The sequence below is a fragment of the Camellia sinensis genome, unplaced genomic scaffold (assembly GCF_055761805.1).
Source record: "Camellia sinensis isolate YWXY unplaced genomic scaffold, ASM5576180v1 Unanchor4, whole genome shotgun sequence".
Classification (NCBI taxonomy): Eukaryota; Viridiplantae; Streptophyta; class Magnoliopsida; order Ericales; family Theaceae; genus Camellia; species Camellia sinensis.
The window spans coordinates 1,652,215-1,665,603 of record NW_028129277.1 but is presented as its reverse complement, the minus strand read 5'-3'; positions in this window follow the sequence as shown (position 1 = coordinate 1,665,603).

Genomic DNA, 13,389 nt, shown 5'->3' with positions numbered 1-13,389 from the left:
AAAACTGCGCAATGAGGTGCGCAAGATAGCGCGATAAAATGCATGCAAAATGCAAGTAGTGTGCACAAAACTGCGCAATGAGGTGCGCAAGATAGCGCGATAAATTGCATGCAAAATGCAAGTAGAGTGCACAAAACTGCGCAATGAGGTGCGCAAGATAGCGCGATAAAATGCATGCAAAATGCAAGTAGTGTGCACAAAAAAGCGCAATGAGGTGCGCAAGATAGCGCGATAAAATGCATGCAAAATGCAAATAGTGTGCACAAAACTACGCAATGAGGTGCGCAAGATGGCGCGATGAAATGCATGCAAAATGCAAGTAGAGTGCACAAAACTGCGCAATGAGGTGTGCTAGATGGCGCGATAAAATGCATGAAAAATGCAAGTAGTGTGCACAAAACTGCGCAATGAGGTGCGCAAGATAGCACGATAAAATGCATGCAAAATGCAACAAGTGTGCACAGAACGGCGCAATGAGGTGCGCAAGATGGCGCGATAAAATGCATGCAAAATGCAAGTAGTGTGCACAAAACTGCGCAATGAGATGCGAAAGATAGCGCGATAAAATGTGTGCAAAATGCAAGTAGTTTGCACAAAACTGCGCAATAAGGTGCGCAAGATAGCGCGATAAAGTGCGTGCAAAATGCAAGTAGTGTGCACTGAACTTCGCAATGAGGTGCACAAGATAGCGCGATAAAATGCATGCAAAATGCAAGTAGTGTGCACAAAACTGCGCAATGAGGTGCGCAAGATAGCGCGATAAGATGCTTGCAAAATGCAAGTAGTGTGCGCAAAACTGCGCAATGAGGTGCGCAAGATGGCGCGATAAGATGCATGCAAAATGCAAGTAGAGTGCACAAAACTGCGCAATGATGTGCGCAAGATGGCGCTATAAAATGCAAGCAAAATGCAAGTAGTGTGCACAAAACTGCGCAATGAGGTGCGAAAGATAGCGCGATAAAATGCGTGCAAAATGCAAGTAGTTTGCCCAAAACTGCGCAATATGGTGCGCAAGATAGCGCGATAAAATTCGTGCAAAATGCAAGTAGTGTGCTCAAAACTTCTCAATGAGGTGCGCAAGATGGCGCGATAAAATGTATGCAAAATGCAAGTAGTGCGCACAAAACTGCGCAATGAGGTGCGCAAGATGGCGCGATAACATGCATGCAAAATGCAAGTAGAGTGCACAAAGCTGCGCAATGAGCTGCGCAAGATAGGGCGATAAAATGGATGCAAAATGCAAGTAGTGTGCACAAAACTTCGCAATGAGGTGCGCAAGATAGCGATATAAAATGCATGCAAAATGCAAGTAGAGTGCACAAAACTGCGCAATGAGGTGCGCAAGATAGCGCGATAAAATGCATGCAAAATGCAAGTAGTGTGCACAAAACTGCGCAATGAGGTGCGCAAGATAGCGCGATAAAATGCATGGAAAATGCAAGTAGTGTGCACAAAAAAGCGCAATGAGGTGCGCAAGATAGCGCGATAAAATGCATGCAAAATGCAAATAGTGTGCACAATACTACGCAATGAGGTGCGCAAGATGGCGCGATAAAATGCATGCAAAATGCAAGTAGAGTGTACAAAACTGCGCAATGAGGTGTGCTAGATGGCGCGATAAAATGCATGAAAAATGCAAGTAGTGTGCACAAAACTGCGCAATGAGGTGCGCAAGATAGCACGATAAAATGCATGCAAAATGCAACAAGTGTGCACAGAACGGCGCAATGAGGTGCGCAAGATGGCGCGATAAAATGCATGCAAAATGCAAGTAGTGTGCACAAAACTGCGCAATGAGATGCGAAAGATAGCGCGATAAAATGTGTGCAAAATGCAAGTAGTTTGCACAAAACTGCGCAATAAGGTGCGCAAGATAGCGCGATAAAATTCGTGCAAAATGCAAATAGTGTGCACAAAACTGCGCAATGAGGTGCGCAAGATAGCGCGACAAAATGCATGCAAAATGCAAGTAGTGTGCACAAAAAAGCGCAATGAGGTGCGCAAGATAGCGCGATAAATTGCATGCAAAATGCAAGTAGAGTGCACAAAACTGCGCAATGAGGTGCGCAAGATAGCGCGATAAAATGCATGCAAAATGCAAGTAGTGTGCACAAAAAAGCGCAATGAGGTGCGCAAGATAGCGCGATAAAATGCATGCAAAATGCAAGTAGAGTGCACAAAACTGCGCAATGAGGTGCGCAAGATAGCGCGATAAAATGCATGCAAAATGCAAGTAGTGTGCACAAAACTGCGCAATGAGGTGCGCAAGATAGCGTGATAAATTGCATGCAAAATGCAAGTAGAGTGCACAAAACTGCGCAATGAGGTGCGCAAGATAGCGCGATAAAATGCATGCAAAATGCAAGTAGTGTGCACAAAAAAGCGCAATGAGGTGCGCAAGATAGCGCGATAAAATGCATGCAAAATGCAAATAGTGTGCACAAAACTACGCAATGAGGTGCGCAAGATGGCGCGATAAAATGCATGCAAAATGCAAGTACAGTGCACAAAACTGCGCAATCAGGTGCGCAAGATAGCGCGATAAAATGCATGCAAAACCCAAGTAGAGTGCAGAAAATTGCGCAATGAGGTGCGTAAGATGGCGCGATTAAATGCATGCAAAGTGCAAGTAGTGTGCACAAAACTGCGCAATGAGGTGCGCAAGATGGCGCGATAAAATGCGTGCAAAATGCAAGTAGTGTGCACAAAACTGCGCAATGAGGTGCGCATGATCGCGCGATAAAATGCATGGAAAATGCAACTTGTGTGCACAGAACAGCGCAATGAGGTGCGCAAGATGGCGCGATAAAATGCGTGCAAAATGCAAGTAGTGTGCACAAAACTGCGCAATGAGGTGCGCAAAATTGCGCGATAAAACGCATGCAAAATGCAACTAGTGTGCACAGAATAGCGCAATGAGGTGCACAAGATGGCGCGATAAAATGCATGCAAAATGCAAGTAGTGTGCACAAAACTGCGCAATGAGGTGCGCAAGATGGCGCGATAAGATGCATGCAAAATGCAAGTAGAGTACACAAAACTGCGCAATGAGGTGCGCAAGATGGCGCGATAAAATGCAAGCAAAATGCAAGTAGTGTGCACAAAACTGCGCAATGAGGTGCGCAAGATAGCGCGATAAAATGCATGCAAAATGCAAGTAGTGTGCACAAAACTGCGCAATGAGGTGCGCAAGATAGCGCGATAAAATGCTTGCAAAATGCAAGTAGTGTGCACAAAAATGCGCAATGAGGTGCGCAAGATAGCGCGATAAAATGCTTGCAAAATGCAAATAGTGTACCCAAAACTGCGCAATGAGGTGCGCAAGATGGCGCGATAAGATGCATGCAAAATGCAAGTAGAGTGCACAAAACTGCGCAATGAGGTGCCCAAGATGGCGCGATAACATGCATGCAAAATGCAAGTGGAGTGCACAAAACTGCGCAATGAGGTGCGCAAGATAGCGCGATAAAATGCATGCAAAATGCAAGTAGAGTGCACAAAACTGGGCAATGAGGAGCGCAAGATTGCGCGATAAAATGCGTGCAAAATGCAAGTAGTTTGCAGAAAACTGCGCAATGAGGTGCGCAAGATAGCGCGATAAAATGCCTGCAAAATGCAACTAGTGTGCACAGAACAGCGCAATGCGGTGCGCAAGATGGCGCAATAAAATGCGTGCAAAATGCAAGTAGTGTGCACAAAACTGCGCAATGAGGTGCGCAAGATTGCGCGATAAAATGCATGCAAAATGCAACCAGTGTGCACAGAACAGCGCAATGAGGTGCGCAAGATGGCGCTATAAAATGCATGCAAAATGCAAGTAGTGTGCACAAAACTGCGCAATGAGGTGCGCAAGATAGCGCGATAAAATCCATGCCAAATGCAAATAGTGTGCACAAAACTACGCAATGAGGTGCGCAAGATGGAGCCATAAAATGCATGCAAAATGCAAGTAGAGTGCACAAAACTACGCAACGAGTTGCGCTAGATGGCGCGATAAAATGCATGCAAAATGCAAGTAGTGTGCACAAAACTGCGCAATGAGGTGCGCAAGATAGCGCGATAAAATGCGTGCAAAATGCAAGTAGTGTGCACTGAACTTCGCAATGAGGTGCACAAGATAGCGCGATAAAATTCGTGCAAAATGCAAATAGTGTGCACAAAACTGCGCAATGAGGTGCGCAAGATGGCGCGATAAGATGCATGCAAAATGCAAGTAGAGCGCACAAAACTGCGCAATGAGGTGCGCAAGATGGCGCGATAAAATGCAAGCAAAATGCAAGTAGTGTGCACAAAACTGCGCAATGAGGTGCGAAAGATAGCGCGATGACATGCGTGCAAAATGCAAGTAGTTTGCACAAAACTGCGCAATAAGGTTCGCAAGATAGCACGATAAAATTCAGGCAAAATGCAAGTAGTGTGCTCAAAACTTGTCAATGAGGTGTGCAAGATGGCGCGATAAAATGCATGCAAAATGCAAGTAGTGTGCACAAAACTGCGCAATGAGGTGCGCAAGATGGCGCGATAACATGCATGCAAAATGCAAGTAGAGTGCACAAAACTGCGCAATGAGGTGCGCAAGATAGCGCGATAAAATGCATGCAAAATGCAAGTAGTGTGCACAAAACTGCGCAATGAGGTGCGCAAGATACCGCGCGATAAAATGCATGCAAAATGCAAGTAGAGTGCACAAAACTGCGTAATGAGGTGCGCAAGATAGCGCGATAAAATGCATGCAAAATGCAAGTAGTGTGCACAAAACTGCGCAATGAGGTGCGCAAGATTGCGCAATAAAATGCGTGCAAAATGCAAGTAGTGTGCACAAAACTGCGCAATGAGGAGCGCAAGATAGCGCGATAAAATGCATGCAAAATGCAACTAGTGTGCACAGAACAGCACAATGAGGTGCGCAAGATGGCGCGATAAAATGCATGCAAAATGCAAGTACTGTGCACAAAACTGCGCAATGAGATGCGCAAGATAGCGCGATAAAATGAATGCAAAATGCAAGTAGTGTGCACAGAACTGCGCAATGAGGTGCGCAAGATGGCGCGATAATATGCATGCAAAATGCAAGTAGAGTGCACAAAACTGCGCAAAGAGGTGCGCAAGATAGCGCGACAAAATGCATGCAAAATGCAAGTATTGTGCACAAAACTGCGCAATGAGGTGCGCAAGATACCGCGATAAAATGCATGCAAAATGCAAGTAGAGTGCCCAAAACTGCGCAATGAGGTGCGCAAGATAGCGCGATAAAATGCATGCAAAATGCAAGTAGTGTGCACAAAACTGCGCAATCAGGTGCGCAAGATAGCGCGATAAAATGCATGCAAAATGCAAGTAGAGTGCAAAAAACTGCGCAATCAGGTGCGCAAGATAGCGCGATAAAATGCATGCAAAATGCAAGTAGAGTGCACAAAATTGCGCAATGAGGTGCGCAAGATTGCGCGATAAAATGCGTGCAAAATGCAAGTAGTGTGCACAAAACTGCGCAATGAGGAGCGCAAGATAGCGCGATAAAATGCATGCAAAATGCAACTAGTGTGCACAGAACAGCGCAATGAGGTGCGCAAGATGGCGCGATAAAATGCATGCAAAATGCAAGTAGTGTGCACACAACTGCGCAACGAGGTGCGTAAGATGGCGTGATAAAATGCATGCAAAATGCAAGTAGTGTGCACAGAACTGCGCAATGAGGTACGCAAGATTGCGCGATAAAATGCGTGCAAAATGCAAGTAGTGTGCACATAACTGCGCAATGAGGTGCGCACGATAGCGCGATAAAATGCTTGCTAAATGCAAATAGTGTGCACAAAACTGCGCAATGAGGTGCGCGAGATGGCGCGATAAGATGCATGGAAAATGCAAGTAGAGTACACAAAACTGCGCAATGAGGTGCGCAAGATGGCGCGATAAAATGCAAGCAAAATGCAAGTAGTGTGCACAACTGCGCAATGAGGTGCGCAAGATAGCGCGATAAAATGCTTGCAAAATGCAAATAGTGTGCACAAAACTGCGCAATGAGGTGCGCAAGATGGCGCGATAAGATGCATGCAAAATGCAAGTAGAGTGCACAAAACTGCGCAATGAGGTGCGCAAGATGGCGCTATAAAATGCAAGCAAAATGCAAGTAGTGTGCACAAAACTGCGCAATGAGGTGCGAAAGATAGCGCGATAAAATGTGTGCAAAATGCAAATAGTTTGCACAAAACTGCGCAATAAGGTGCGCAAGATAGCACGATAAAATTCAGGCAAAATGCAAGTAGTGTGCTCAAAACTTCTCATTGAGGTGCGCAAGATGGCGCGATAAAATGCATGCAAAATGCAAGTAGTGTGCACAAAACTGCGCAATGTGGTGCGCAAGATCGCGCGATAAAATGCATGCAAAATGCAACTTGTGTGCACAGAACAGCGCAATGAGGTGCGCAAGATGGCGCGATAAAATGCGTGCAAAATGCAAGTAGTGTGCACAAAACTGCGCAATGAGGTGCGCAAGATTGCGCGATAAAATGCATGCAAAATGCAACCAGTGTGCACAGAACAGCGCAATGAGGTGCGCAAGATGGCGCGATAAAATGCATGCAAAATGCAAGTAGTGTGCACAAAACTGCGCAATGAGGTGCGCAAGATAGCGCGATAAAATCCATGCCAAATGCAAATAGTGTGCACAAAACTACGCAATGAGGTGCGCAAGATGGAGCCATAAAATGCATGCAAAATGCAAGTAGAGTGCACAAAACTACGCAATGAGGTACGCTAGATGGCGCGATAAAATGCATGCAAAATGCAAGTAGTGTGCACAAAATTGCGCAATGAGGTGCGCAAGATAGCGCGATAAAATGCATGCAAAATGCAACAAGTGTGCACAGAACGGCGCAATGAGGTGCGCAAGATGGCGCGATAAAATGCATGCAAAATGCAAGTAGTGTGCACAAAACTGCGCAATGAGATGCGAAAGATAGCGCGATAAAATGTGTGCAAAATGCAAGTAGTTTGCACAAAACTGCGCAATAAGGTTCGCAAGATCGCGCGATAAAATGCGTGCAAAATGCAAGTAGTGTGCACTGAACTTCGCAATGAGGTGCACAAGATAGCGCGATAAAATCCGTGCAAAATGCAAATAGTGCGCACAAAATTGCGCAATGAGGTGCGCAAGATGGCGCGATAAGATGCATGCAAAATGCAAGTAGTGTGCACAAAACTGCGCAATGAGGTGCGAAAGATGGCGCGATGACATGCGTGCAAAATGGAAGTCGTTTGCACAAAACTGCGCAATAAGGTGCGCAAGATAGCACGATAAAATTCAGGCAAAATGCAAGTAGTGTGCTCAAAACTTCTCAATGAGGTGCGCAAGATGGCGCGATAAAATGCATGCAAAATGCAAGTAGTGTGCACAAAACTGCGCAATGAGGTGCGCAAGATGGCGCGATAACATGCATGCAAAATGCAGGTAGAGTGCAAAAAACTGCGCAATGAGGTGCGCAAGATAGCGCGATAAAATGCATGCAAAATGCAAGTAGTGTGCACAAAACTGCGCAATGAGGTGCGCAAGATACCGCGCGATAAAATGCATGCAAAATGCAAGTAGAGTGCAAAAAACTGCGTAATGAGGTGCGCAAGATAGCGCGATAAAATGCATGCAAAATGCAAGTAGTGTGCACAAAACTGCGCAATGAGGTGCGCAAGATAGCGCGATAAAATGCTTGCAAAATGCAAATAGTGTACACAAAACTGCGCAATGAGTTGCGCAAGATGGCGCGATAAGATGCTTGCAAAATGCAAGTAGAGTGCGCAAAACTGCGCAATGAGGTGCGCAAGATGGCGCGATAAAATGCATCCAAAATGCAAGTGGAGTGCACAAAACTGCGCAATGAGGTGCGCAAGATAGCGCGATAAAATGCATCCAAAATGCAAGTAGAGTGCCCAAAACTGCGGAATGAGGTGCGCAAGATTGCGCGATAAAATGCGTGCAAAATGCAAGTAGTGTGCAGAAAATTGCGCAATGAGGTGCCCAAGATAGCGCGATAAAATGCCTGCAAAATGCAACTAGTGTGCACAGAACAGCGCAATGCGGTGCGCAAGATGGCGCGATAAAAAGCCGGCAAAATGCAAGTAGTGTGCACAAAACTGCGCAATGAGGTGCGCAAGATAGCGCGATAAAATGCACGCAAAATGCAAGTAGTGTGCACAAAACTGCGCAATGAGGTGCGTAAGATGGCGCGATAAAATGCAAGCAAAATGCAAGTAGTGTGCACAAAACTGCGCAATGAGGTGCGCAAGATTGCGCAATAAAATGCGTGCAAAATGCAAGTAGTGTGCACAAAACTGCAAAATGAGGAGCGCAAGATAGCGCGATAAAATGCATGTAAAATGCAACTAGTGTGCACAGAACAGCGCAATGAGGTGCGCAAGATGGCGCGTTAAAATGCATGCAAAATGCAAGTAGTGTGCACAAACCTGCGCAATGAGGTGCGCAAGATAGCGCGATAAAATGCATGCAAAATGCAAGTAGTGTGCACAAAACTGCGCAATGAGGTGCGCAAGATGGCGCGATAATATGCATGCAAAATGCAAGTAGAGTGCACAAACTGCGCAATGAGGTGCGCAAGATGGCGCGATAAAATGCATGCAAAATGCAAGTAGTGTGCACAAAACTGCGCAATGAGGTGCGCAAGATAGCGCGATAAAATGCATGCAAAATGCAAGTGGAGTGCACAAAACTGCGCAATGAGGTGCGCAAGATAGCGCGATAAAATGCATGCAAAACGCAAGTGGTGTGCACAAAACTGCGCAATCAGGTGCGCAAGATAGCGGGATAAAATGCATGCAAAATGCAAGTAGAGTGCACAAAACTGCGCAATGAGGTGCGCAAGATAGCGCGATAAAATGGATGCAAAATGCAAGCAGAGTGCACAAAACTGCGCAATGAGGTGCGCAAGATAGCGCGATAAAATGCATGCAAAATGCAAGTAGTGTGCAGAAAACTGCGCAATGAGGTGTGCAAGATAGCGCGCGATAAAATGCATGCAAAATGCAAGTAGAGTGCACAAAACTGCGCAATGAGGTGCGCAAGATAGCGCGATAAAATGCATGCAAAATGCAAGTAGTGTGCACCAAACTGCGCAATGAGGTGCGCAAGATAGCGCGATAAAATGCTTGCAAAATGCAAATAGTGTACACAAAACTGCGCAATGAGGTGCGCAAGATGGCGCGATAAGATGCTTGCAAAATGCAAGTAGAGTGCACAAAACTGCGCAATGAGGTGCGCAAGATGGCGCGATAAAATGCATCCAAAATGCAAGTGGAGTGCACGAAACTGCGCAATGAGGTGCGCAAGATAGCGCGATAAAATGCATGCAAAATGCAAGTAGAGTGCACAAAACTGCGCAATGAGGTGCGCAAGATTGCGCGATAAAATGCGTGCAAAATGCAAGTAGTGTGCAGAAAACAGCGCAATGAGGTGCGCAAGATAGCGCGACAAAATGCCTGCAAAATGCAAGTAGTGTGCACAGAACAGCGCAATGCGGTGCGCAAGATGGCGCGATAAAAAGCAGGCAAAATGCAAGTAGTGTGCACAAAACTGCGCAATGAGGTGCGCAAGATAGCGCGATAAAATGCACGCAAAATGCAAGTAGTGTGCACAAAACTGCGCAATGAGGTGCGCAAGATGGCACGATAATCTGCATGCAAAATGCAAGTACAGTGCACAAAACTGCGCAATGAGGTGCGCAAGATAGCGTGATAAAATGCATGCAAAATGCAAGTAGAGTGCACAAAACTGCGCAATGAGGTGCGCAAGATAGCGCGATAAAATGCATGCAAAATGCAAGTAGAGTGCGCAAAACTGCGCAATGAGGTGCCCAAGATAGCGCGATAAAATGCATGCAAAATGCAAGTAGTGTGCACAAAACTGCGCAATGAGGTGCGCAAGATAGCGCGATAAAATGCATGCAAAATGCAAGTAGAGTGCACAAAACTGCGCAATGAGGTGGGCAAGATAGCGCGATAAAATGCATGCAAAATGCAAGTAGTGTGCACAAAAATGCGCAATGAGGTGCGCAAGATTGCGCGATAAAATGCTTGCAAAATGCAAATAGTGTACCCAAAACTGCGCAATGAGGTGCGCAAGATGGCGCGATAAGATGCATGCAAAATGCAAGTAGAGTGCACAAAACTGCGCAATGAGGTGCGCAAGATGGCGCGATAACATGCATGCAAAATGCAAGTGGAGTGCACAAAACTGCGCAATGAGGTGCGCAAGATAGCGCGATAAAATGCATGCAAAATGCAAGTAGAGTGCACAAAACTGCGCAATGAGGAGCGCAAGATTGCGCGATAAAATGCGTGCAAAATGCAAGTAGTTTGCAGAAAACTGCGCAATGAGGTGCGCAAGATAGCGCGATAAAATGCCTGCAAAATGCAACTAGTGTGCACAGAACAGCGCAATGCGGTGCGCAAGATGGCGCGATAAAATGCAGGCAAAATGCAAGTAGTGTGCACAAAACTACGCAATGAGGTGCGTAAGATAGCGCGATAAAATGCATGCAAAATGCAAGTAGTGTGCACAAAACTGCGCAATGAGGTGCGCAAGATAGCGCGATAAAATGCATGCAAAATGCAAGTATAGTGCACAAAACTGCGCAATGAGGTGGGCAAGATAGCGCGATAAAATGCATGCAAAATGCAAGTAGTGTGCACAAAAATGCGCAATGAGGTGCGCAAGATAGCGCGATAAAATGCTTGCAAAATGCAAATAATGTACCCAAAACTGCGCAATGAGGTGCGCAAGATGGCGCGATAAGATGCATGCAAAATGCAAGTAGAGTGCACAAAACTGCGCAATGAGGTGCGCAAGATGGCGCGATAACATGCATGCAAAATGCAAGTGGAGTGCACAAAACTGCGCAATGAGGTGCGCAAGATAGCGCGATAAAATGCGTGCAAAATGCAAGTAGTTTGCAGAAAACTGCGCAATGAGGTGCGCAAGATAGCGCGATAAAATGCCTGCAAAATGCAACTAGTGTGCACAGAACAGCGCAATGCGGTGCGCAAGATGGCGCGATAAAATGCAGGCAAAATGCAAGTAGTGTGCACAAAACTGCGCAATGAGGTGCGCAAGATAGCGCGATAAAATGCATGCAAAATGCAAGTAGAGTGCACAAAACTGCGCAATGAGGTGGGCAAGATAGCGCGATAAAATGCATGCAAAATGCAAGTAGTGTGCACAAAAATGCGCAATGAGGTGCGCAAGATAGCGCGATAAAATGCTTGCAAAATGCAAATAGTGTACCCAAAACTGCGCAATGAGGTGCGCAAGATGGCGCGATAAGATGCATGCAAAATGCAAGTAGAGTGCACAAAACTGCGCAATGAGGTGCGCAAGATGGCGCGATAACATGCATGCAAAATGCAAGTGGAGTGCACAAAACTGCGCAATGAGGTGCGCAAGATAGCGCGATAAAATGCATGCAAAATGCAAGTAGAGTGCACAAAACTGCGCAATGAGAAGCGCAAGATTGCGCGATAAAATGCGTGCAAAATGCAAGTAGTTTGCAGAAAACTGCGCAATGAGGTGCGCAACATAACGCGATACAATGCCTGCAAAATGCAACTAGTGTGCACAGAACAGCGCAATGCGGTGCGCAAGATGGCGCGATAAAATGCAGGCAAAATGCAAGTAGTGTGCACAAAACTGCGCAATGAGGTGCGGAAGATAGCGCGATAAAATGCATGCAAAATGCAAGTAGTGTGCACAAAACTGCGCAATGAGGTGCGCAAGATAGCGCGATAAAATGCATGCAAAATGCAAGTAGAGTGCACAAAACTGCGCAATGAGGTGGGCAAGATAGCGCGATAAAATGCATGCAAAATGCAAGTAGTATGCACAAAACTGCGCAATGAGGTGCGCAAGATAGCGCGATAAGATGCACGCAAAATGCAAGTAGTGTGCACAAAACTGCGCAATGAGGTGCGCAAGATGGCGCGATAACATGCATGCTAAATGCAAGTAGAGTGCACAAAACTGCGCAATGAGGTGCGCAAGATAGCGCGATAAAATGCATGCAAAATGCATGTAGAGTGCACAAAACTGCGCAATGAGGTGCGCAAGATAGCTCGATAAAATGCATGCAAAATGCAAGTAGTGTGCACAAAACTGCGCAATGAGGTGTGCAAGATAGCGCGCGATAAAATGCATGCAAAATGCAAGTAGAGTGCACAAAACTGCGCAATGAGGTGCGCAAGATAGCGCGATAAAATGCATGCAAAATGCAAGTAGTGTGCACCAAACTGCGCAATGAGGTGCGCAAGATAGCGCGATAAAATGCTTGCAAAATGCAAATAGTGTACACAAAACTGCGCAATGAGGTGCGCAAGATGGCGCGATAAGATGCTTGCAAAATGCAAGTAGAGTGCACAAAACTGCGCAATGAGGTGCGCAAGATGGCGCGATAAAATGCATCCAAAATGCAAGTGGAGTGCACAAAACTGCGCAATGAGGTGCGCAAGATAGCGCGATAAAATGCATGCAAAATGCAAGTAGAGTGCACAAAACTGCGCAATGAGGTGCGCAAGATTGCGCGATAAAATGCGTGCAAAATGCAAGTAGTGTGCAGAAAACAGCGCAATGAGGTGCGCAAGATAGCGCGACAAAATGCCTGCAAAATGCAACTAGTGTGCACAGAACAGCGCAATGCGGTGCGCAAGATGGCGCGATAAAAAGCAGGCAAAATGCAAGTAGTGTGCACAAAACTGCGCAATGAGGTGCGCAAGATAGCGCGATAAAATGCACGCAAAATGCAAGTAGTGTGCACAAAACTGCGCAATGAGGTGCGCAAGATGGCACGATAATCTGCATGCAAAATGCAAGTATAGTGCACAAAACTGCGCAATGAGGTGCGCAAGATAGCGTGATAAAATGCATGCAAAATGCAAGTAGAGTGCACAAAACTGCGCAATGAGGTGCGCAAGATAGCGCGATAAAATGCATGCAAAATGCAAGTAAAGTGCACAAAACTGCGCAATGAGGTGCCCAAGATAGCGCGATAAAATGCATGCAAAATGCAAGTAGTGTGCACAAAACTGCGCAATGAGGTGCGCAAGATAGCGCGATAAAATGCATGCAAAATGCAAGTAGAGTGCACAAAACTGCGCAATGAGGTGGGCAAGATAGCGCGATAAAATGCATGCAAAATGCAAGTAGTGTGCACAAAAATGCGCAATGAGGTGCGCAAGATAGCGCGATAAAATGCTTGCAAAATGCAAATAGTGTACCCAAAACTGCGCAATGAGGTGCGCAAGATGGCGCGATAAGATGCATGCAAAATGCAAGTAGAGTGCACAAAACTGCGCAATGAGGTGCGCAAGATGGCGCGATAACATGCATGCAAAATG